Source organism: Oncorhynchus mykiss, chromosome 9 (genome assembly GCF_057628025.1).
Source record: "Oncorhynchus mykiss isolate SJ-2025 chromosome 9, ASM5762802v1, whole genome shotgun sequence".
Taxonomy (NCBI): Eukaryota; Metazoa; Chordata; class Actinopteri; order Salmoniformes; family Salmonidae; genus Oncorhynchus; species Oncorhynchus mykiss.
The window spans coordinates 41,412,029-41,432,079 of record NC_143030.1 but is presented as its reverse complement, the minus strand read 5'-3'; the positions used below and the strand labels follow the sequence as shown (position 1 = coordinate 41,432,079).

The 20,051-nt window shown below is 41.4% G+C and overlaps 25 non-coding genes across 25 annotated transcripts; 13 read left to right on the top strand and 12 right to left on the bottom strand.

Moving 5' to 3' along the window:
* Window positions 1-142: 142 nt before the first annotated feature.
* Window positions 143-214, top strand: trnag-ucc (transfer RNA glycine (anticodon UCC)). The gene has a single exon. It is a non-coding gene; the product is annotated as a tRNA-Gly (tRNA).
* Window positions 215-492: 278 nt separating this feature from the next.
* On the bottom strand, window positions 493-564 carry trnap-agg (transfer RNA proline (anticodon AGG)). The gene has a single exon. It is a non-coding gene; the product is annotated as a tRNA-Pro (tRNA).
* A 976-nt stretch (window positions 565-1,540) lies between these two features.
* On the top strand, window positions 1,541-1,612 carry trnag-ucc (transfer RNA glycine (anticodon UCC)). Its single transcript has one exon. It is a non-coding gene; the product is annotated as a tRNA-Gly (tRNA).
* A 278-nt stretch (window positions 1,613-1,890) lies between these two features.
* trnap-agg (transfer RNA proline (anticodon AGG)) lies at window positions 1,891-1,962 on the bottom strand. Its single transcript has one exon. It is a non-coding gene; the product is annotated as a tRNA-Pro (tRNA).
* A 976-nt stretch (window positions 1,963-2,938) lies between these two features.
* Window positions 2,939-3,010, top strand: trnag-ucc (transfer RNA glycine (anticodon UCC)). Its single transcript has one exon. It is a non-coding gene; the product is annotated as a tRNA-Gly (tRNA).
* A 278-nt stretch (window positions 3,011-3,288) lies between these two features.
* On the bottom strand, window positions 3,289-3,360 carry trnap-agg (transfer RNA proline (anticodon AGG)). Its single transcript has one exon. It is a non-coding gene; the product is annotated as a tRNA-Pro (tRNA).
* A 976-nt stretch (window positions 3,361-4,336) lies between these two features.
* Window positions 4,337-4,408, top strand: trnag-ucc (transfer RNA glycine (anticodon UCC)). Its single transcript has one exon. It is a non-coding gene; the product is annotated as a tRNA-Gly (tRNA).
* A 278-nt stretch (window positions 4,409-4,686) lies between these two features.
* On the bottom strand, window positions 4,687-4,758 carry trnap-agg (transfer RNA proline (anticodon AGG)). The gene has a single exon. It is a non-coding gene; the product is annotated as a tRNA-Pro (tRNA).
* A 976-nt stretch (window positions 4,759-5,734) lies between these two features.
* On the top strand, window positions 5,735-5,806 carry trnag-ucc (transfer RNA glycine (anticodon UCC)). The gene has a single exon. It is a non-coding gene; the product is annotated as a tRNA-Gly (tRNA).
* Window positions 5,807-6,084: 278 nt separating this feature from the next.
* On the bottom strand, window positions 6,085-6,156 carry trnap-agg (transfer RNA proline (anticodon AGG)). The gene has a single exon. It is a non-coding gene; the product is annotated as a tRNA-Pro (tRNA).
* Window positions 6,157-7,482: 1,326 nt separating this feature from the next.
* trnap-agg (transfer RNA proline (anticodon AGG)) lies at window positions 7,483-7,554 on the bottom strand. Its single transcript has one exon. It is a non-coding gene; the product is annotated as a tRNA-Pro (tRNA).
* A 976-nt stretch (window positions 7,555-8,530) lies between these two features.
* On the top strand, window positions 8,531-8,602 carry trnag-ucc (transfer RNA glycine (anticodon UCC)). Its single transcript has one exon. It is a non-coding gene; the product is annotated as a tRNA-Gly (tRNA).
* A 278-nt stretch (window positions 8,603-8,880) lies between these two features.
* On the bottom strand, window positions 8,881-8,952 carry trnap-agg (transfer RNA proline (anticodon AGG)). Its single transcript has one exon. It is a non-coding gene; the product is annotated as a tRNA-Pro (tRNA).
* Window positions 8,953-9,928: 976 nt separating this feature from the next.
* Window positions 9,929-10,000, top strand: trnag-ucc (transfer RNA glycine (anticodon UCC)). The gene has a single exon. It is a non-coding gene; the product is annotated as a tRNA-Gly (tRNA).
* Window positions 10,001-10,278: 278 nt separating this feature from the next.
* Window positions 10,279-10,350, bottom strand: trnap-agg (transfer RNA proline (anticodon AGG)). Its single transcript has one exon. It is a non-coding gene; the product is annotated as a tRNA-Pro (tRNA).
* A 976-nt stretch (window positions 10,351-11,326) lies between these two features.
* Window positions 11,327-11,398, top strand: trnag-ucc (transfer RNA glycine (anticodon UCC)). The gene has a single exon. It is a non-coding gene; the product is annotated as a tRNA-Gly (tRNA).
* A 278-nt stretch (window positions 11,399-11,676) lies between these two features.
* trnap-agg (transfer RNA proline (anticodon AGG)) lies at window positions 11,677-11,748 on the bottom strand. Its single transcript has one exon. It is a non-coding gene; the product is annotated as a tRNA-Pro (tRNA).
* Window positions 11,749-12,724: 976 nt separating this feature from the next.
* trnag-ucc (transfer RNA glycine (anticodon UCC)) lies at window positions 12,725-12,796 on the top strand. The gene has a single exon. It is a non-coding gene; the product is annotated as a tRNA-Gly (tRNA).
* Window positions 12,797-13,074: 278 nt separating this feature from the next.
* trnap-agg (transfer RNA proline (anticodon AGG)) lies at window positions 13,075-13,146 on the bottom strand. Its single transcript has one exon. It is a non-coding gene; the product is annotated as a tRNA-Pro (tRNA).
* A 976-nt stretch (window positions 13,147-14,122) lies between these two features.
* On the top strand, window positions 14,123-14,194 carry trnag-ucc (transfer RNA glycine (anticodon UCC)). Its single transcript has one exon. It is a non-coding gene; the product is annotated as a tRNA-Gly (tRNA).
* Window positions 14,195-14,472: 278 nt separating this feature from the next.
* trnap-agg (transfer RNA proline (anticodon AGG)) lies at window positions 14,473-14,544 on the bottom strand. The gene has a single exon. It is a non-coding gene; the product is annotated as a tRNA-Pro (tRNA).
* Window positions 14,545-16,899: 2,355 nt separating this feature from the next.
* Window positions 16,900-16,971, top strand: trnag-ucc (transfer RNA glycine (anticodon UCC)). The gene has a single exon. It is a non-coding gene; the product is annotated as a tRNA-Gly (tRNA).
* A 278-nt stretch (window positions 16,972-17,249) lies between these two features.
* trnap-agg (transfer RNA proline (anticodon AGG)) lies at window positions 17,250-17,321 on the bottom strand. Its single transcript has one exon. It is a non-coding gene; the product is annotated as a tRNA-Pro (tRNA).
* Window positions 17,322-18,296: 975 nt separating this feature from the next.
* On the top strand, window positions 18,297-18,368 carry trnag-ucc (transfer RNA glycine (anticodon UCC)). Its single transcript has one exon. It is a non-coding gene; the product is annotated as a tRNA-Gly (tRNA).
* Window positions 18,369-19,684: 1,316 nt separating this feature from the next.
* trnag-ucc (transfer RNA glycine (anticodon UCC)) lies at window positions 19,685-19,756 on the top strand. The gene has a single exon. It is a non-coding gene; the product is annotated as a tRNA-Gly (tRNA).
* Window positions 19,757-20,051: the final 295 nt, after the last annotated feature.

Here is a 20,051-nt window from a genome sequence, read left to right as displayed (position 1 = left end):
TTAAAATGATAGATTTTTTAACCAGGGACCTCTCGCAACCTAAGCCATAATCATACACCTAAACCGTGAAAGTGAATTATCACTTTCCACCAAAATGACGGTCAAATTATGAGTCGATGTCTCAATGTTGCTACTGCACATAGCATTGGTGGTATAGTGGTGAGCATAGCTGCCTTCCAAGCAGTTGACCCGGGTTCGATTCCCGGCCAATGCAGAGCCTGAGGAATTAATTTGTTTTAGGGGCTGGATGTCATTTCAAGTGTATTACATTTGAATCATTATCCTTGTACTTGGAAGTCAGAATTGCTCCTACATTCTGCAGGTTATCTAAAATAATTAATGTTGTGCGACGTTGAACCAACAAGTGCTGATCAAAATAGATTTGCAGTCCTATCGCCAAAACCATTCAGCCACCTTGTCCTGCGCCCAAGAGGTGATAGTCGGCGTTCCGACAAGATCTGCCTGTCTGAGATTGTTCAAGGATCTGCAAAAGGGCTCATCCGGGATTTGAACCCGGGACCTCTCGCACCCTAAGCGAGAATCATACCCCTAGACCAACGAGCCTTATACCAGAAGTTATTTTTTTGCTTTCTGCAGCAATGACAGTGAAGATATCGATTGACGTGTCCATGGTGCTTGGAACGATTGAACATCATGTGAGTGTTTTGTGCTTTACTTGTGAGCATAACAGTCTTCCAAAATCTTGACCATGTTTCAGTTCAAATCTTCTGTAGTTCATCTGCTGTGTCTTTCACATTCTGTCTTGTTCAGTCGCGATAGCAAAATGATGACGAGTTTTTACAAATTAATAAAGTGCAAAATGAGATCAATTCATTTTTTAAAAAACAAATGAAAAAATAAGACTTCCAAAAGAATGGAACTCATTTATTTTGAGTCAAATGACGCAAAGGTACGTGAATCAAAGTCAATTAATTTTGAAAATACCCATTCAAATAGATCAGTTTTCAACTAGAGAGATTAAGACTCGGCGTATCCGTCTCAATCCTCCACAACTGCTTATGTTAACCCTCCATATTTGCAGTGAAAGATGGTGGACCTAGATCGGTTTTTGTCAAACCATGAGACAATACCTATAATCGGTCTTCTCACAAAAACATCTCTAGCTTCCGAACCGTTTGACCTACAAATTCATATGACCACTCTCTGGAATGAGGAGACCCTCACGAACACGGTGGTATTCTCAATTTTTCTCTACATCCCCCACAAGTGTCAGGAGACTCGTCTGAAGTCACAACCGTCTATGTTGCCAAGTTCTGTTTGTAGAATCCAAAATCTTGGGCTACAAACTAATGTGACCCCACTTGTCGCAATGTTCTCCGTTTTGCCCTACGTTCCCAACAAGCGTCACGGGACTAATCTGAAGGTAACCTGTAGTGATTAAAATGATAGATTTTTTAACCAGGGACCTCTCGCAACCTAAGCCATAATCATACACCTAAACCGTGAAAGTGAATTATCACTTTCCACCAAAATGACGGTCAAATTATGAGTCGATGTCTCAATGTTGCTACTGCACATAGCATTGGTGGTATAGTGGTGAGCATAGCTGCCTTCCAAGCAGTTGACCCGGGTTCGATTCCCGGCCAATGCAGAGCCTGAGGAATTAATTTGTTTTAGGGGCTGGATGTCATTTCAAGTGTATTACATTTGAATCATTATCCTTGTACTTGGAAGTCAGAATTGCTCCTACATTCTGCAGGTTATCTAAAATAATTAATGTTGTGCGACGTTGAACCAACAAGTGCTGATCAAAATAGATTTGCAGTCCTATCGCCAAAACCATTCAGCCACCTTGTCCTGCGCCCAAGAGGTGATAGTCGGCGTTCCGACAAGATCTGCCTGTCTGAGATTGTTCAAGGATCTGCAAAAGGGCTCATCCGGGATTTGAACCCGGGACCTCTCGCACCCTAAGCGAGAATCATACCCCTAGACCAACGAGCCTTATACCAGAAGTTATTTTTTTGCTTTCTGCAGCAATGACAGTGAAGATATCGATTGACGTGTCCATGGTGCTTGGAACGATTGAACATCATGTGAGTGTTTTGTGCTTTACTTGTGAGCATAACAGTCTTCCAAAATCTTGACCATGTTTCAGTTCAAATCTTCTGTAGTTCATCTGCTGTGTCTTTCACATTCTGTCTTGTTCAGTCGCGACAGCAAAATGATGACGAGTTTTTACAAATTAATAAAGTGCAAAATGAGATCAATTCATTTTTTAAAAAACAAATGAAAAAATAAGACTTCCAAAAGAATGGAACTCATTTATTTTGAGTCAAATGACGCAAAGGTACGTGAATCAAAGTCAATTAATTTTGAAAATACCCATTCAAATAGATCAGTTTTCAACTAGAGAGATTAAGACTCGGCGTATCCGTCTCAATCCTCCACAACTGCTTATGTTAACCCTCCATATTTGCAGTGAAAGATGGTGGACCTAGATCGGTTTTTGTCAAACCATGAGACAATACCTATAATCGGTCTTCTCACAAAAACATCTCTAGCTTCCGAACCGTTTGACCTACAAATTCATATGACCACTCTCTGGAATGAGGAGACCCTCACGAACACGGTGGTATTCTCAATTTTTCTCTACATCCCCCACAAGTGTCAGGAGACTCGTCTGAAGTCACAACCGTCTATGTTGCCAAGTTCTGTTTGTAGAATCCAAAATCTTGGGCTACAAACTAATGTGACCCCACTTGTCGCAATGTTCTCCGTTTTGCCCTACGTTCCCAACAAGCGTCACGGGACTAATCTGAAGGTAACCTGTAGTGATTAAAATGATAGATTTTTTAACCAGGGACCTCTCGCAACCTAAGCCATAATCATACACCTAAACCGTGAAAGTGAATTATCACTTTCCACCAAAATGACGGTCAAATTATGAGTCGATGTCTCAATGTTGCTACTGCACATAGCATTGGTGGTATAGTGGTGAGCATAGCTGCCTTCCAAGCAGTTGACCCGGGTTCGATTCCCGGCCAATGCAGAGCCTGAGGAATTAATTTGTTTTAGGGGCTGGATGTCATTTCAAGTGTATTACATTTGAATCATTATCCTTGTACTTGGAAGTCAGAATTGCTCCTACATTCTGCAGGTTATCTAAAATAATTAATGTTGTGCGACGTTGAACCAACAAGTGCTGATCAAAATAGATTTGCAGTCCTATCGCCAAAACCATTCAGCCACCTTGTCCTGCGCCCAAGAGGTGATAGTCGGCGTTCCGACAAGATCTGCCTGTCTGAGATTGTTCAAGGATCTGCAAAAGGGCTCATCCGGGATTTGAACCCGGGACCTCTCGCACCCTAAGCGAGAATCATACCCCTAGACCAACGAGCCTTATACCAGAAGTTATTTTTTTGCTTTCTGCAGCAATGACAGTGAAGATATCGATTGACGTGTCCATGGTGCTTGGAACGATTGAACATCATGTGAGTGTTTTGTGCTTTACTTGTGAGCATAACAGTCTTCCAAAATCTTGACCATGTTTCAGTTCAAATCTTCTGTAGTTCATCTGCTGTGTCTTTCACATTCTGTCTTGTTCAGTCGCGACAGCAAAATGATGACGAGTTTTTACAAATTAATAAAGTGCAAAATGAGATCAATTCATTTTTTAAAAAACAAATGAAAAAATAAGACTTCCAAAAGAATGGAACTCATTTATTTTGAGTCAAATGACGCAAAGGTACGTGAATCAAAGTCAATTAATTTTGAAAATACCCATTCAAATAGATCAGTTTTCAACTAGAGAGATTAAGACTCGGCGTATCCGTCTCAATCCTCCACAACTGCTTATGTTAACCCTCCATATTTGCAGTGAAAGATGGTGGACCTAGATCGGTTTTTGTCAAACCATGAGACAATACCTATAATCGGTCTTCTCACAAAAACATCTCTAGCTTCCGAACCGTTTGACCTACAAATTCATATGACCACTCTCTGGAATGAGGAGACCCTCACGAACACGGTGGTATTCTCAATTTTTCTCTACATCCCCCACAAGTGTCAGGAGACTCGTCTGAAGTCACAACCGTCTATGTTGCCAAGTTCTGTTTGTAGAATCCAAAATCTTGGGCTACAAACTAATGTGACCCCACTTGTCGCAATGTTCTCCGTTTTGCCCTACGTTCCCAACAAGCGTCACGGGACTAATCTGAAGGTAACCTGTAGTGATTAAAATGATAGATTTTTTAACCAGGGACCTCTCGCAACCTAAGCCATAATCATACACCTAAACCGTGAAAGTGAATTATCACTTTCCACCAAAATGACGGTCAAATTATGAGTCGATGTCTCAATGTTGCTACTGCACATAGCATTGGTGGTATAGTGGTGAGCATAGCTGCCTTCCAAGCAGTTGACCCGGGTTCGATTCCCGGCCAATGCAGAGCCTGAGGAATTAATTTGTTTTAGGGGCTGGATGTCATTTCAAGTGTATTACATTTGAATCATTATCCTTGTACTTGGAAGTCAGAATTGCTCCTACATTCTGCAGGTTATCTAAAATAATTAATGTTGTGCGACGTTGAACCAACAAGTGCTGATCAAAATAGATTTGCAGTCCTATCGCCAAAACCATTCAGCCACCTTGTCCTGCGCCCAAGAGGTGATAGTCGGCGTTCCGACAAGATCTGCCTGTCTGAGATTGTTCAAGGATCTGCAAAAGGGCTCATCCGGGATTTGAACCCGGGACCTCTCGCACCCTAAGCGAGAATCATACCCCTAGACCAACGAGCCTTATACCAGAAGTTATTTTTTTGCTTTCTGCAGCAATGACAGTGAAGATATCGATTGACGTGTCCATGGTGCTTGGAACGATTGAACATCATGTGAGTGTTTTGTGCTTTACTTGTGAGCATAACAGTCTTCCAAAATCTTGACCATGTTTCAGTTCAAATCTTCTGTAGTTCATCTGCTGTGTCTTTCACATTCTGTCTTGTTCAGTCGCGACAGCAAAATGATGACGAGTTTTTACAAATTAATAAAGTGCAAAATGAGATCAATTCATTTTTTAAAAAACAAATGAAAAAATAAGACTTCCAAAAGAATGGAACTCATTTATTTTGAGTCAAATGACGCAAAGGTACGTGAATCAAAGTCAATTAATTTTGAAAATACCCATTCAAATAGATCAGTTTTCAACTAGAGAGATTAAGACTCGGCGTATCCGTCTCAATCCTCCACAACTGCTTATGTTAACCCTCCATATTTGCAGTGAAAGATGGTGGACCTAGATCGGTTTTTGTCAAACCATGAGACAATACCTATAATCGGTCTTCTCACAAAAACATCTCTAGCTTCCGAACCGTTTGACCTACAAATTCATATGACCACTCTCTGGAATGAGGAGACCCTCACGAACACGGTGGTATTCTCAATTTTTCTCTACATCCCCCACAAGTGTCAGGAGACTCGTCTGAAGTCACAACCGTCTATGTTGCCAAGTTCTGTTTGTAGAATCCAAAATCTTGGGCTACAAACTAATGTGACCCCACTTGTCGCAATGTTCTCCGTTTTGCCCTACGTTCCCAACAAGCGTCACGGGACTAATCTGAAGGTAACCTGTAGTGATTAAAATGATAGATTTTTTAACCAGGGACCTCTCGCAACCTAAGCCATAATCATACACCTAAACCGTGAAAGTGAATTATCACTTTCCACCAAAATGACGGTCAAATTATGAGTCGATGTCTCAATGTTGCTACTGCACATAGCATTGGTGGTATAGTGGTGAGCATAGCTGCCTTCCAAGCAGTTGACCCGGGTTCGATTCCCGGCCAATGCAGAGCCTGAGGAATTAATTTGTTTTAGGGGCTGGATGTCATTTCAAGTGTATTACATTTGAATCATTATCCTTGTACTTGGAAGTCAGAATTGCTCCTACATTCTGCAGGTTATCTAAAATAATTAATGTTGTGCGACGTTGAACCAACAAGTGCTGATCAAAATAGATTTGCAGTCCTATCGCCAAAACCATTCAGCCACCTTGTCCTGCGCCCAAGAGGTGATAGTCGGCGTTCCGACAAGATCTGCCTGTCTGAGATTGTTCAAGGATCTGCAAAAGGGCTCATCCGGGATTTGAACCCGGGACCTCTCGCACCCTAAGCGAGAATCATACCCCTAGACCAACGAGCCTTATACCAGAAGTTATTTTTTTGCTTTCTGCAGCAATGACAGTGAAGATATCGATTGACGTGTCCATGGTGCTTGGAACGATTGAACATCATGTGAGTGTTTTGTGCTTTACTTGTGAGCATAACAGTCTTCCAAAATCTTGACCATGTTTCAGTTCAAATCTTCTGTAGTTCATCTGCTGTGTCTTTCACATTCTGTCTTGTTCAGTCGCGACAGCAAAATGATGACGAGTTTTTACAAATTAATAAAGTGCAAAATGAGATCAATTCATTTTTTAAAAAACAAATGAAAAAATAAGACTTCCAAAAGAATGGAACTCATTTATTTTGAGTCAAATGACGCAAAGGTACGTGAATCAAAGTCAATTAATTTTGAAAATACCCATTCAAATAGATCAGTTTTCAACTAGAGAGATTAAGACTCGGCGTATCCGTCTCAATCCTCCACAACTGCTTATGTTAACCCTCCATATTTGCAGTGAAAGATGGTGGACCTAGATCGGTTTTTGTCAAACCATGAGACAATACCTATAATCGGTCTTCTCACAAAAACATCTCTAGCTTCCGAACCGTTTGACCTACAAATTCATATGACCACTCTCTGGAATGAGGAGACCCTCACGAACACGGTGGTATTCTCAATTTTTCTCTACATCCCCCACAAGTGTCAGGAGACTCGTCTGAAGTCACAACCGTCTATGTTGCCAAGTTCTGTTTGTAGAATCCAAAATCTTGGGCTACAAACTAATGTGACCCCACTTGTCGCAATGTTCTCCGTTTTGCCCTACGTTCCCAACAAGCGTCACGGGACTAATCTGAAGGTAACCTGTAGTGATTAAAATGATAGATTTTTTAACCAGGGACCTCTCGCAACCTAAGCCATAATCATACACCTAAACCGTGAAAGTGAATTATCACTTTCCACCAAAATGACGGTCAAATTATGAGTCGATGTCTCAATGTTGCTACTGCACATAGCATTGGTGGTATAGTGGTGAGCATAGCTGCCTTCCAAGCATTTGACCCGGGTTCGATTCCCGGCCAATGCAGAGCCTGAGGAATTAATTTGTTTTAGGGGCTGGATGTCATTTCAAGTGTATTACATTTGAATCATTATCCTTGTACTTGGAAGTCAGAATTGCTCCTACATTCTGCAGGTTATCTAAAATAATTAATGTTGTGCGACGTTGAACCAACAAGTGCTGATCAAAATAGATTTGCAGTCCTATCGCCAAAACCATTCAGCCACCTTGTCCTGCGCCCAAGAGGTGATAGTCGGCGTTCCGACAAGATCTGCCTGTCTGAGATTGTTCAAGGATCTGCAAAAGGGCTCATCCGGGATTTGAACCCGGGACCTCTCGCACCCTAAGCGAGAATCATACCCCTAGACCAACGAGCCTTATACCAGAAGTTATTTTTTTGCTTTCTGCAGCAATGACAGTGAAGATATCGATTGACGTGTCCATGGTGCTTGGAACGATTGAACATCATGTGAGTGTTTTGTGCTTTACTTGTGAGCATAACAGTCTTCCAAAATCTTGACCATGTTTCAGTTCAAATCTTCTGTAGTTCATCTGCTGTGTCTTTCACATTCTGTCTTGTTCAGTCGCGACAGCAAAATGATGACGAGTTTTTACAAATTAATAAAGTGCAAAATGAGATCAATTCATTTTTTAAAAAACAAATGAAAAAATAAGACTTCCAAAAGAATGGAACTCATTTATTTTGAGTCAAATGACGCAAAGGTACGTGAATCAAAGTCAATTAATTTTGAAAATACCCATTCAAATAGATCAGTTTTCAACTAGAGAGATTAAGACTCGGCGTATCCGTCTCAATCCTCCACAACTGCTTATGTTAACCCTCCATATTTGCAGTGAAAGATGGTGGACCTAGATCGGTTTTTGTCAAACCATGAGACAATACCTATAATCGGTCTTCTCACAAAAACATCTCTAGCTTCCGAACCGTTTGACCTACAAATTCATATGACCACTCTCTGGAATGAGGAGACCCTCACGAACACGGTGGTATTCTCAATTTTTCTCTACATCCCCCACAAGTGTCAGGAGACTCGTCTGAAGTCACAACCGTCTATGTTGCCAAGTTCTGTTTGTAGAATCCAAAATCTTGGGCTACAAACTAATGTGACCCCACTTGTCGCAATGTTCTCCGTTTTGCCCTACGTTCCCAACAAGCGTCACGGGACTAATCTGAAGGTAACCTGTAGTGATTAAAATGATAGATTTTTTAACCAGGGACCTCTCGCAACCTAAGCCATAATCATACACCTAAACCGTGAAAGTGAATTATCACTTTCCACCAAAATGACGGTCAAATTATGAGTCGATGTCTCAATGTTGCTACTGCACATAGCATTGGTGGTATAGTGGTGAGCATAGCTGCCTTCCAAGCAGTTGACCCGGGTTCGATTCCCGGCCAATGCAGAGCCTGAGGAATTAATTTGTTTTAGGGGCTGGATGTCATTTCAAGTGTATTACATTTGAATCATTATCCTTGTACTTGGAAGTCAGAATTGCTCCTACATTCTGCAGGTTATCTAAAATAATTAATGTTGTGCGACGTTGAACCAACAAGTGCTGATCAAAATAGATTTGCAGTCCTATCGCCAAAACCATTCAGCCACCTTGTCCTGCGCCCAAGAGGTGATAGTCGGCGTTCCGACAAGATCTGCCTGTCTGAGATTGTTCAAGGATCTGCAAAAGGGCTCATCCGGGATTTGAACCCGGGACCTCTCGCACCCTAAGCGAGAATCATACCCCTAGACCAACGAGCCTTATACCAGAAGTTATTTTTTTGCTTTCTGCAGCAATGACAGTGAAGATATCGATTGACGTGTCCATGGTGCTTGGAACGATTGAACATCATGTGAGTGTTTTGTGCTTTACTTGTGAGCATAACAGTCTTCCAAAATCTTGACCATGTTTCAGTTCAAATCTTCTGTAGTTCATCTGCTGTGTCTTTCACATTCTGTCTTGTTCAGTCGCGACAGCAAAATGATGACGAGTTTTTACAAATTAATAAAGTGCAAAATGAGATCAATTCATTTTTTAAAAAACAAATGAAAAAATAAGACTTCCAAAAGAATGGAACTCATTTATTTTGAGTCAAATGACGCAAAGGTACGTGAATCAAAGTCAATTAATTTTGAAAATACCCATTCAAATAGATCAGTTTTCAACTAGAGAGATTAAGACTCGGCGTATCCGTCTCAATCCTCCACAACTGCTTATGTTAACCCTCCATATTTGCAGTGAAAGATGGTGGACCTAGATCGGTTTTTGTCAAACCATGAGACAATACCTATAATCGGTCTTCTCACAAAAACATCTCTAGCTTCCGAACCGTTTGACCTACAAATTCATATGACCACTCTCTGGAATGAGGAGACCCTCACGAACACGGTGGTATTCTCAATTTTTCTCTACATCCCCCACAAGTGTCAGGAGACTCGTCTGAAGTCACAACCGTCTATGTTGCCAAGTTCTGTTTGTAGAATCCAAAATCTTGGGCTACAAACTAATGTGACCCCACTTGTCGCAATGTTCTCCGTTTTGCCCTACGTTCCCAACAAGCGTCACGGGACTAATCTGAAGGTAACCTGTAGTGATTAAAATGATAGATTTTTTAACCAGGGACCTCTCGCAACCTAAGCCATAATCATACACCTAAACCGTGAAAGTGAATTATCACTTTCCACCAAAATGACGGTCAAATTATGAGTCGATGTCTCAATGTTGCTACTGCACATAGCATTGGTGGTATAGTGGTGAGCATAGCTGCCTTCCAAGCAGTTGACCCGGGTTCGATTCCCGGCCAATGCAGAGCCTGAGGAATTAATTTGTTTTAGGGGCTGGATGTCATTTCAAGTGTATTACATTTGAATCATTATCCTTGTACTTGGAAGTCAGAATTGCTCCTACATTCTGCAGGTTATCTAAAATAATTAATGTTGTGCGACGTTGAACCAACAAGTGCTGATCAAAATAGATTTGCAGTCCTATCGCCAAAACCATTCAGCCACCTTGTCCTGCGCCCAAGAGGTGATAGTCGGCGTTCCGACAAGATCTGCCTGTCTGAGATTGTTCAAGGATCTGCAAAAGGGCTCATCCGGGATTTGAACCCGGGACCTCTCGCACCCTAAGCGAGAATCATACCCCTAGACCAACGAGCCTTATACCAGAAGTTATTTTTTTGCTTTCTGCAGCAATGACAGTGAAGATATCGATTGACGTGTCCATGGTGCTTGGAACGATTGAACATCATGTGAGTGTTTTGTGCTTTACTTGTGAGCATAACAGTCTTCCAAAATCTTGACCATGTTTCAGTTCAAATCTTCTGTAGTTCATCTGCTGTGTCTTTCACATTCTGTCTTGTTCAGTCGCGACAGCAAAATGATGACGAGTTTTTACAAATTAATAAAGTGCAAAATGAGATCAATTCATTTTTTTAAAAACAAATGAAAAAATAAGACTTCCAAAAGAATGGAACTCATTTATTTTGAGTCAAATGACGCAAAGGTACGTGAATCAAAGTCAATTAATTTTGAAAATACCCATTCAAATAGATCAGTTTTCAACTAGAGAGATTAAGACTCGGCGTATCCGTCTCAATCCTCCACAACTGCTTATGTTAACCCTCCATATTTGCAGTGAAAGATGGTGGACCTAGATCGGTTTTTGTCAAACCATGAGACAATACCTATAATCGGTCTTCTCACAAAAACATCTCTAGCTTCCGAACCGTTTGACCTACAAATTCATATGACCACTCTCTGGAATGAGGAGACCCTCACGAACACGGTGGTATTCTCAATTTTTCTCTACATCCCCCACAAGTGTCAGGAGACTCGTCTGAAGTCACAACCGTCTATGTTGCCAAGTTCTGTTTGTAGAATCCAAAATCTTGGGCTACAAACTAATGTGACCCCACTTGTCGCAATGTTCTCCGTTTTGCCCTACGTTCCCAACAAGCGTCACGGGACTAATCTGAAGGTAACCTGTAGTGATTAAAATGATAGATTTTTTAACCAGGGACCTCTCGCAACCTAAGCCATAATCATACACCTAAACCGTGAAAGTGAATTATCACTTTCCACCAAAATGACGGTCAAATTATGAGTCGATGTCTCAATGTTGCTACTGCACATAGCATTGGTGGTATAGTGGTGAGCATAGCTGCCTTCCAAGCAGTTGACCCGGGTTCGATTCCCGGCCAATGCAGAGCCTGAGGAATTAATTTGTTTTAGGGGCTGGATGTCATTTCAAGTGTATTACATTTGAATCATTATCCTTGTACTTGGAAGTCAGAATTGCTCCTACATTCTGCAGGTTATCTAAAATAATTAATGTTGTGCGACGTTGAACCAACAAGTGCTGATCAAAATAGATTTGCAGTCCTATCGCCAAAACCATTCAGCCACCTTGTCCTGCGCCCAAGAGGTGATAGTCGGCGTTCCGACAAGATCTGCCTGTCTGAGATTGTTCAAGGATCTGCAAAAGGGCTCATCCGGGATTTGAACCCGGGACCTCTCGCACCCTAAGCGAGAATCATACCCCTAGACCAACGAGCCTTATACCAGAAGTTATTTTTTTGCTTTCTGCAGCAATGACAGTGAAGATATCGATTGACGTGTCCATGGTGCTTGGAACGATTGAACATCATGTGAGTGTTTTGTGCTTTACTTGTGAGCATAACAGTCTTCCAAAATCTTGACCATGTTTCAGTTCAAATCTTCTGTAGTTCATCTGCTGTGTCTTTCACATTCTGTCTTGTTCAGTCGCGACAGCAAAATGATGACGAGTTTTTACAAATTAATAAAGTGCAAAATGAGATCAATTCATTTTTTAAAAAACAAATGAAAAAATAAGACTTCCAAAAGAATGGAACTCATTTATTTTGAGTCAAATGACGCAAAGGTACGTGAATCAAAGTCAATTAATTTTGAAAATACCCATTCAAATAGATCAGTTTTCAACTAGAGAGATTAAGACTCGGCGTATCCGTCTCAATCCTCCACAACTGCTTATGTTAACCCTCCATATTTGCAGTGAAAGATGGTGGACCTAGATCGGTTTTTGTCAAACCATGAGACAATACCTATAATCGGTCTTCTCACAAAAACATCTCTAGCTTCCGAACCGTTTGACCTACAAATTCATATGACCACTCTCTGGAATGAGGAGACCCTCACGAACACGGTGGTATTCTCAATTTTTCTCTACATCCCCCACAAGTGTCAGGAGACTCGTCTGAAGTCACAACCGTCTATGTTGCCAAGTTCTGTTTGTAGAATCCAAAATCTTGGGCTACAAACTAATGTGACCCCACTTGTCGCAATGTTCTCCGTTTTGCCCTACGTTCCCAACAAGCGTCACGGGACTAATCTGAAGGTAACCTGTAGTGATTAAAATGATAGATTTTTTAACCAGGGACCTCTCGCAACCTAAGCCATAATCATACACCTAAACCGTGAAAGTGAATTATCACTTTCCACCAAAATGACGGTCAAATTATGAGTCGATGTCTCAATGTTGCTACTGCACATAGCATTGGTGGTATAGTGGTGAGCATAGCTGCCTTCCAAGCAGTTGACCCGGGTTCGATTCCCGGCCAATGCAGAGCCTGAGGAATTAATTTGTTTTAGGGGCTGGATGTCATTTCAAGTGTATTACATTTGAATCATTATCCTTGTACTTGGAAGTCAGAATTGCTCCTACATTCTGCAGGTTATCTAAAATAATTAATGTTGTGCGACGTTGAACCAACAAGTGCTGATCAAAATAGATTTGCAGTCCTATCGCCAAAACCATTCAGCCACCTTGTCCTGCGCCCAAGAGGTGATAGTCGGCGTTCCGACAAGATCTGCCTGTCTGAGATTGTTCAAGGATCTGCAAAAGGGCTCATCCGGGATTTGAACCCGGGACCTCTCGCACCCTAAGCGAGAATCATACCCCTAGACCAACGAGCCTTATACCAGAAGTTATTTTTTTGCTTTCTGCAGCAATGACAGTGAAGATATCGATTGACGTGTCCATGGTGCTTGGAACGATTGAACATCATGTGAGTGTTTTGTGCTTTACTTGTGAGCATAACAGTCTTCCAAAATCTTGACCATGTTTCAGTTCAAATCTTCTGTAGTTCATCTGCTGTGTCTTTCACATTCTGTCTTGTTCAGTCGCGACAGCAAAATGATGACGAGTTTTTACAAATTAATAAAGTGCAAAATGAGATCAATTCATTTTTTAAAAAACAAATGAAAAAATAAGACTTCCAAAAGAATGGAACTCATTTATTTTGAGTCAAATGACGCAAAGGTACGTGAATCAAAGTCAATTAATTTTGAAAATACCCATTCAAATAGATCAGTTTTCAACTAGAGAGATTAAGACTCGGCGTATCCGTCTCAATCCTCCACAACTGCTTATGTTAACCCTCCATATTTGCAGTGAAAGATGGTGGACCTAGATCGGTTTTTGTCAAACCATGAGACAATACCTATAATCGGTCTTCTCACAAAAACATCTCTAGCTTCCGAACCGTTTGACCTACAAATTCATATGACCACTCTCTGGAATGAGGAGACCCTCACGAACACGGTGGTATTCTCAATTTTTCTCTACATCCCCCACAAGTGTCAGGAGACTCGTCTGAAGTCACAACCGTCTATGTTGCCAAGTTCTGTTTGTAGAATCCAAAATCTTGGGCTACAAACTAATGTGACCCCACTTGTCGCAATGTTCTCCGTTTTGCCCTACGTTCCCAACAAGCGTCACGGGACTAATCTGAAGGTAACCTGTAGTGATTAAAATGATAGATTTTTTAACCAGGGACCTCTCGCAACCTAAGCCATAATCATACACCTAAACCGTGAAAGTGAATTATCACTTTCCACCAAAATGACGGTCAAATTATGAGTCGATGTCTCAATGTTGCTACTGCACATAGCATTGGTGGTATAGTGGTGAGCATAGCTGCCTTCCAAGCAGTTGACCCGGGTTCGATTCCCGGCCAATGCAGAGCCTGAGGAATTCATTTGTTTTAGAGGCTGGATGTCATTTCAAGTGTATTACATTTGAATCATTATCCTTGTACTTGGAAGTCAGAATTGCTCCTACATTCTGCAGGTTATCTAAAATAATAAATGTTGTGCGACGTTGAACCAACAAGTGCATATCAAAATAGATTTGCAGTCCTATCGCCAAAACCATTCAGCCACCTTGTCCTGCGCCCAAGAGGTGATAGTCGGCATTCCGACAAGATCTGCCTGTCTGAGATTGTTCAAGGATCTGCAAAAGGGCTCATCCGGGATTTGAACCCGGGACCTCTCGCACCCTAAGCGAGAATCATACCCCTAGACCAACGAGCCTTATGCAAAAAGTTATTTTTTTGCTTTCTGCAGCAATGACAGTGAAGATATCGATTGATGTGTCCATGGTGCTTGGAACGATTGAACATCATGTGAGTGTTTTGTGCTTTACTTGTGAGCATAACAGTCTTCCAAAATCTTGACCATGCTTCAGTTCAAATCTTCTGTAGTTCATCTGCTGTGTCTTTCACATTCTGTCTTGTTCAGTCGCGACAGCAAAATGATGACGAGTTTTTACAAATTAATAATGAGATCAATTCATTTTTTTAAAAACAAATGAAAAAATAAGACTTCCAAAAGAATGGAACTCATTTATTTTGAGTCAAATGACGCAAAGGTACGTGAATCAAAGTCAATTAATTTTGAAAATACCCATTCAAATAGATCAGTTTTCAACTAGAGAGATTAAGACTCGGCGTATCCGTCTCAATCCTCCACAACTGCTTATGTTAACGCTCCATATTTGCAGTGAAAGATGGTGGACCTAGATCGGTTTTTGTCAAACCATGAGACAATACCTATAATCGATCTTCTCACAAAAACATCTCTAGCTTCCGAACCGTTTGACCTACAAATTCATATGACCACTCTCTGGAATGAGGAGACCCCCACGAACACGGTGGTATTCTCAATTTTTCTCTACATCCCCCACAAGTGTCAGGAGACTCGTCTGAAGTCACAACCGTCTATGTTGCCAAGTTCTGTTTGTAGAATCCAAAATCTTGGGCTACAAACTAATGTGACCCCACTTGTCGCAATGTTCTCCGTTTTGCCCTACATTCCCAACAAGCGTCACGGGACTAATCTGAAGGTAACCTGTAGTGATTAAAATGATAGATTTTTTAACCAGGGACCTCTCGCAACCTAAGCCATAATCATACACCTAAACCGTGAAAGTGAATTATCACTTTCCACCAAAATGACGGTCAAATTATGAGTCGATGTCTCAATGTTGCTACTGCACATAGCATTGGTGGTATAGTGGTGAGCATAGCTGCCTTCCAAGCAGTTGACCCGGGTTCGATTCCCGGCCAATGAAGAGCCTGAGGAATTCATTTGTTTTAGAGGCTGGATGTCATTTCAAGTGTATTACATTTGAATCATTATCCTTGTACTTGGAAGTCAGAATTGCTCCTACATTCTGCAGGTTATCTAAAATAATAAATGTTGTGCGACGTTGAACCAACAAGTGCATATCAAAATAGATTTGCAGTCCTATCGCCAAAACCATTCAGCCACCTTGTCCTGCGCCCAAGAGGTGATAGTCGGCATTCCGACAAGATCTGCCTGTCTGAGATTGTTCAAGGATCTGCAAAAGGACTCATCCGGGATTTGAACCCGGGACCTCTCGCACCCTAAGCGAGAATCATACCCCTAGACCAACGAGCCTTATGCAAAAAGTTATTTTTTTGCTTTCTGCAGCAATGACAGTGAAGATATCGATTGACGTGTCCATGGTGCTTGGAACGATTGAACATCATGTGAGTGTTTTGTGCTTTACTTGTGAGCATAACAGTCTTCCAAAATCTTGACCATGCTTCAGTTCAAATCTTCTGTAGTTCATCTGCTGTGTCTTTCACATTCTGTCTTGTTCAGTCGCGACAGCAAAATGATGACGAGTTTTTACAAATTAATAATGAGATCAATTCATTTTTTTAAAAACAAATGAAAAAATAAGACTTCCAAAAGAATGGAACTCATTTATTTTGAGTCAAATGACGCAAAGGTACGTGAATCAAAGTCAATTAATTTTGAAAATACCCATTCAAATAGATCCGTTTTCAACTAGAGAGATTAAGACTCGGCGTATCCGTCTCAATCCTCCACAACTGCTTATGTTAACCCTCCATATCTGCAGTGAAAGATGGTGGACCTAGATCGGTTTTTGTCAAACCATGAGACAATACCTATAATCGGTCTTCTCACAAAAACATCTCTAGCTTCCGAACCGTTTGACCTACAAATTCATATGACCACTCTCTGGAATGAGGAGACCCCCACGAACACGGTGGTATTCTCAATTTTTCTCTACATCCCCCACAAGTGTCAGGAGACTCGTCTGAAGTCACAACCGTCTATGTGCCAAGTTCTGTTTGTAGAATCCAAAATCTTGGGCTACAAACTAATGTGACCCCACTTGTCGCAATGTTCTCCGTTTTGCCCTACGTTCCCAACAAGCGTCACGGGACTAATCTGAAGGTAACCTGTAGTGATTAAAATGATAGATTTTTTAACCAGGGACCTCTCGCAACCTAAGCCATAATCATACACCTAAACCGTGAAAGTGAATTATCACTTTCCACCAAAATGACGGTCAAATTATGAGTCGATGTCTCAATGTTGCTACTGCACATAGCATTGGTGGTATAGTGGTGAGCATAGCTGCCTTCCAAGCAGTTGACCCGGGTTCGATTCCCGGCCAATGCAGAGCCTGAGGAATTCATTTGTTTTAGGGGCTGGATGTCATTTCAAGTGTATTACATTTGAATCATTATCCTTGTACTTGGAAGTCAGAATTGCTCCTACATTCTGCAGGTTATCTAAAATAATAAATGTTGTGCGACGTTGAACCAACAAGTGCTGATCAAAATAGATTTGCAGTCCTATCGCCAAAACCATTCAGCCACCTTGTCCTGCGCCCAAGAGGTGATAGTCGGCGTTCCGACAAGATCTGCCTGTCTGAGATTGTTCAAGGATCTGCAAAAGGGCTCATCCGGGATTTGAACCCGGGACCTCTCGCACCCTAAGCGAGAATCATACCCCTAGACCAACGAGCCTTATACCAGAAGTTATTTTTTTGCTTTCTGCAGCAATGACAGTGAAGATATCGATTGACGTGTCCATGGTGCTTGGAACGATTGAACATCATGTGAGTGTTTTGTGCTTTACTTGTGAGCATAACAGTCTTCCAAAATCTTGACCATGTTTCAGTTCAAATCTTCTGTAGTTCATCTGCTGTGTCTTTCACATTCTGTCTTGTTCAGTCGCGACAGCAAAATGATGACGAGTTTTTACAAATTAATAAAGTGCAAAATGAGATCAATTCATTTTTTTAAAAACAAATGAAAAAATAAGACTTCCAAAAGAATGGAACTCATTTATTTTGAGTCAAATGACGCAAAGGTACGTGAATCAAAGTCAATTAATTTTGAAAATACCCATTCAAATAGATCAGTTTTCAACTAGAGAGATTAAGACTCGGCGTATCCGTCTCAATCCTCCACAACTGCTTATGTTAACCCTCCATATCTGCAGTGAAAGATGGTGGACCTAGATCGGTTTTTGTCAAACCATGAGACAATACCTATAATCGGTCTTCTCACAAAAACATCTCTAGCTTCCGAACCGTTTGACCTACAAATTCATATGACCACTCTCTGGAATGAGGAGACCCCCACGAACACGGTGGTATTCTCAATTTTTCTCTACATCCCCCACAAGTGTCAGGAGACTCGTCTGAAGTCACAACCGTCTATGTGCCAAGTTCTGTTTGTAGAATCCAAAATCTTGGGCTACAAACTAATGTGACCCCACTTGTCGCAATGTTCTCCGTTTTGCCCTACGTTCCCAACAAGCGTCACGGGACTAATCTGAAGGTAACCTGTAGTGATTAAAATGATAGATTTTTTAACCAGGGACCTCTCGCAACCTAAGCCATAATCATACACCTAAACCGTGAAAGTGAATTATCACTTTCCACCAAAATGACGGTCAAATTATGAGTCGATGTCTCAATGTTGCTACTGCACATAGCATTGGTGGTATAGTGGTGAGCATAGCTGCCTTCCAAGCAGTTGACCCGGGTTCGATTCCCGGCCAATGCAGAGCCTGAGGAATTCATTTGTTTTAGGGGCTGGATGTCATTTCAAGTGTATTACATTTGAATCATTATCCTTGTACTTGGAAGTCAGAATTGCTCCTACATTCTGCAGGTTATCTAAAATAATAAATGTTGTGCGACGTTGAACCAACAAGTGCATATCAAAATAGATTTGCAGTCCTATCGCCAAAACCATTCAGCCACCTTGTCCTGCGCCCAAGAGGTGATAGTCGGCATTCCGACAAGATCTGCCTGTCTGAGATTGTTCAAGGATCTGCAAAAGGACTCATCCGGGATTTGAACCCGGGACCTCTCGCACCCTAAGCGAGAATCATACCCCTAGACCAACGAGCCTTATGCAAAAAGTTATTTTTTTGCTTTCTGCAGCAATGACAGTGAAGATATCGATTGACGTGTCCATGGTGCTTGGAACGATTGAACATCATGTGAGTGTTTTGTGCTTTACTTGTGAGCATAACAGTCTTCCAAAATCTTGACCATGCTTCAGTTCAAATCTTCTGTAGTTCATCTGCTGTGTCTTTCACATTCTGTCTTGTTCAGTCGCGACAGCAAAATGATGACGAGTTTTTACAAATTAATAATGAGATCAATTCATTTTTTTAAAAACAAATGAAAAAATAAGACTTCCAAAAGAATGGAACTCATTTATTTTGAGTCAAATGACGCAAAGGTACGTGAATCAAAGTCAATTAATTTTGAAAATACCCATTCAAATAGATCCGTTTTCAACTAGAGAGATTAAGACTCGGCGTATCCGTCTCAATCCTCCACAACTGCTTATGTTAACCCTCCATATCTGCAGTGAAAGATGGTGGACCTAGATCGGTTTTTGTCAAACCATGAGACAATACCTATAATCGGTCTTCTCACAAAAACATCTCTAGCTTCCGAACCGTTTGACCTACAAATTCATATGACCACTCTCTGGAATGAGGAGACCCCCACGAACACGGTGGTATTCTCAATTTTTCTCTACATCCCCCACAAGTGTCAGGAGACTCGTCTGAAGTCACAACCGTCTATGTGCCAAGTTCTGTTTGTAGAATCCAAAATCTTGGGCTACAAACTAATGTGACCCCACTTGTCGCAATGTTCTCCGTTTTGCCCTACGTTCCCAACAAGCGTCACGGGACTAATCTGAAGGTAACCTGTAGTGATTAAAATGATAGATTTTTTAACCAGGGACCTCTCGCAACCTAAGCCATAATCATACACCTAAACCGTGAAAGTGAATTATCACTTTCCACCAAAATGACGGTCAAATTATGAGTCGATGTCTCAATGTTGCTACTGCACATAGCATTGGTGGTATAGTGGTGAGCATAGCTGCCTTCCAAGCAGTTGACCCGGGTTCGATTCCCGGCCAATGCAGAGCCTGAGGAATTCATTTGTTTTAGGGGCTGGATGTCATTTCAAGTGTATTACATTTGAATCATTATCCTTGTACTTGGAAGTCAGAATTGCTCCTACATTCTGCAGGTTATCTAAAATAATAAATGTTGTGCGACGTTGAACCAACAAGTGCATATCAAAATAGATTTGCAGTCCTATCGCCAAAACCATTCAGCCACCTTGTCCTGCGCCCAAGAGGTGATAGTCGGCATTCCGACAAGATCTGCCTGTCTGAGATTGTTCAAGGATCTGCAAAAGGACTCATCCGGGATTT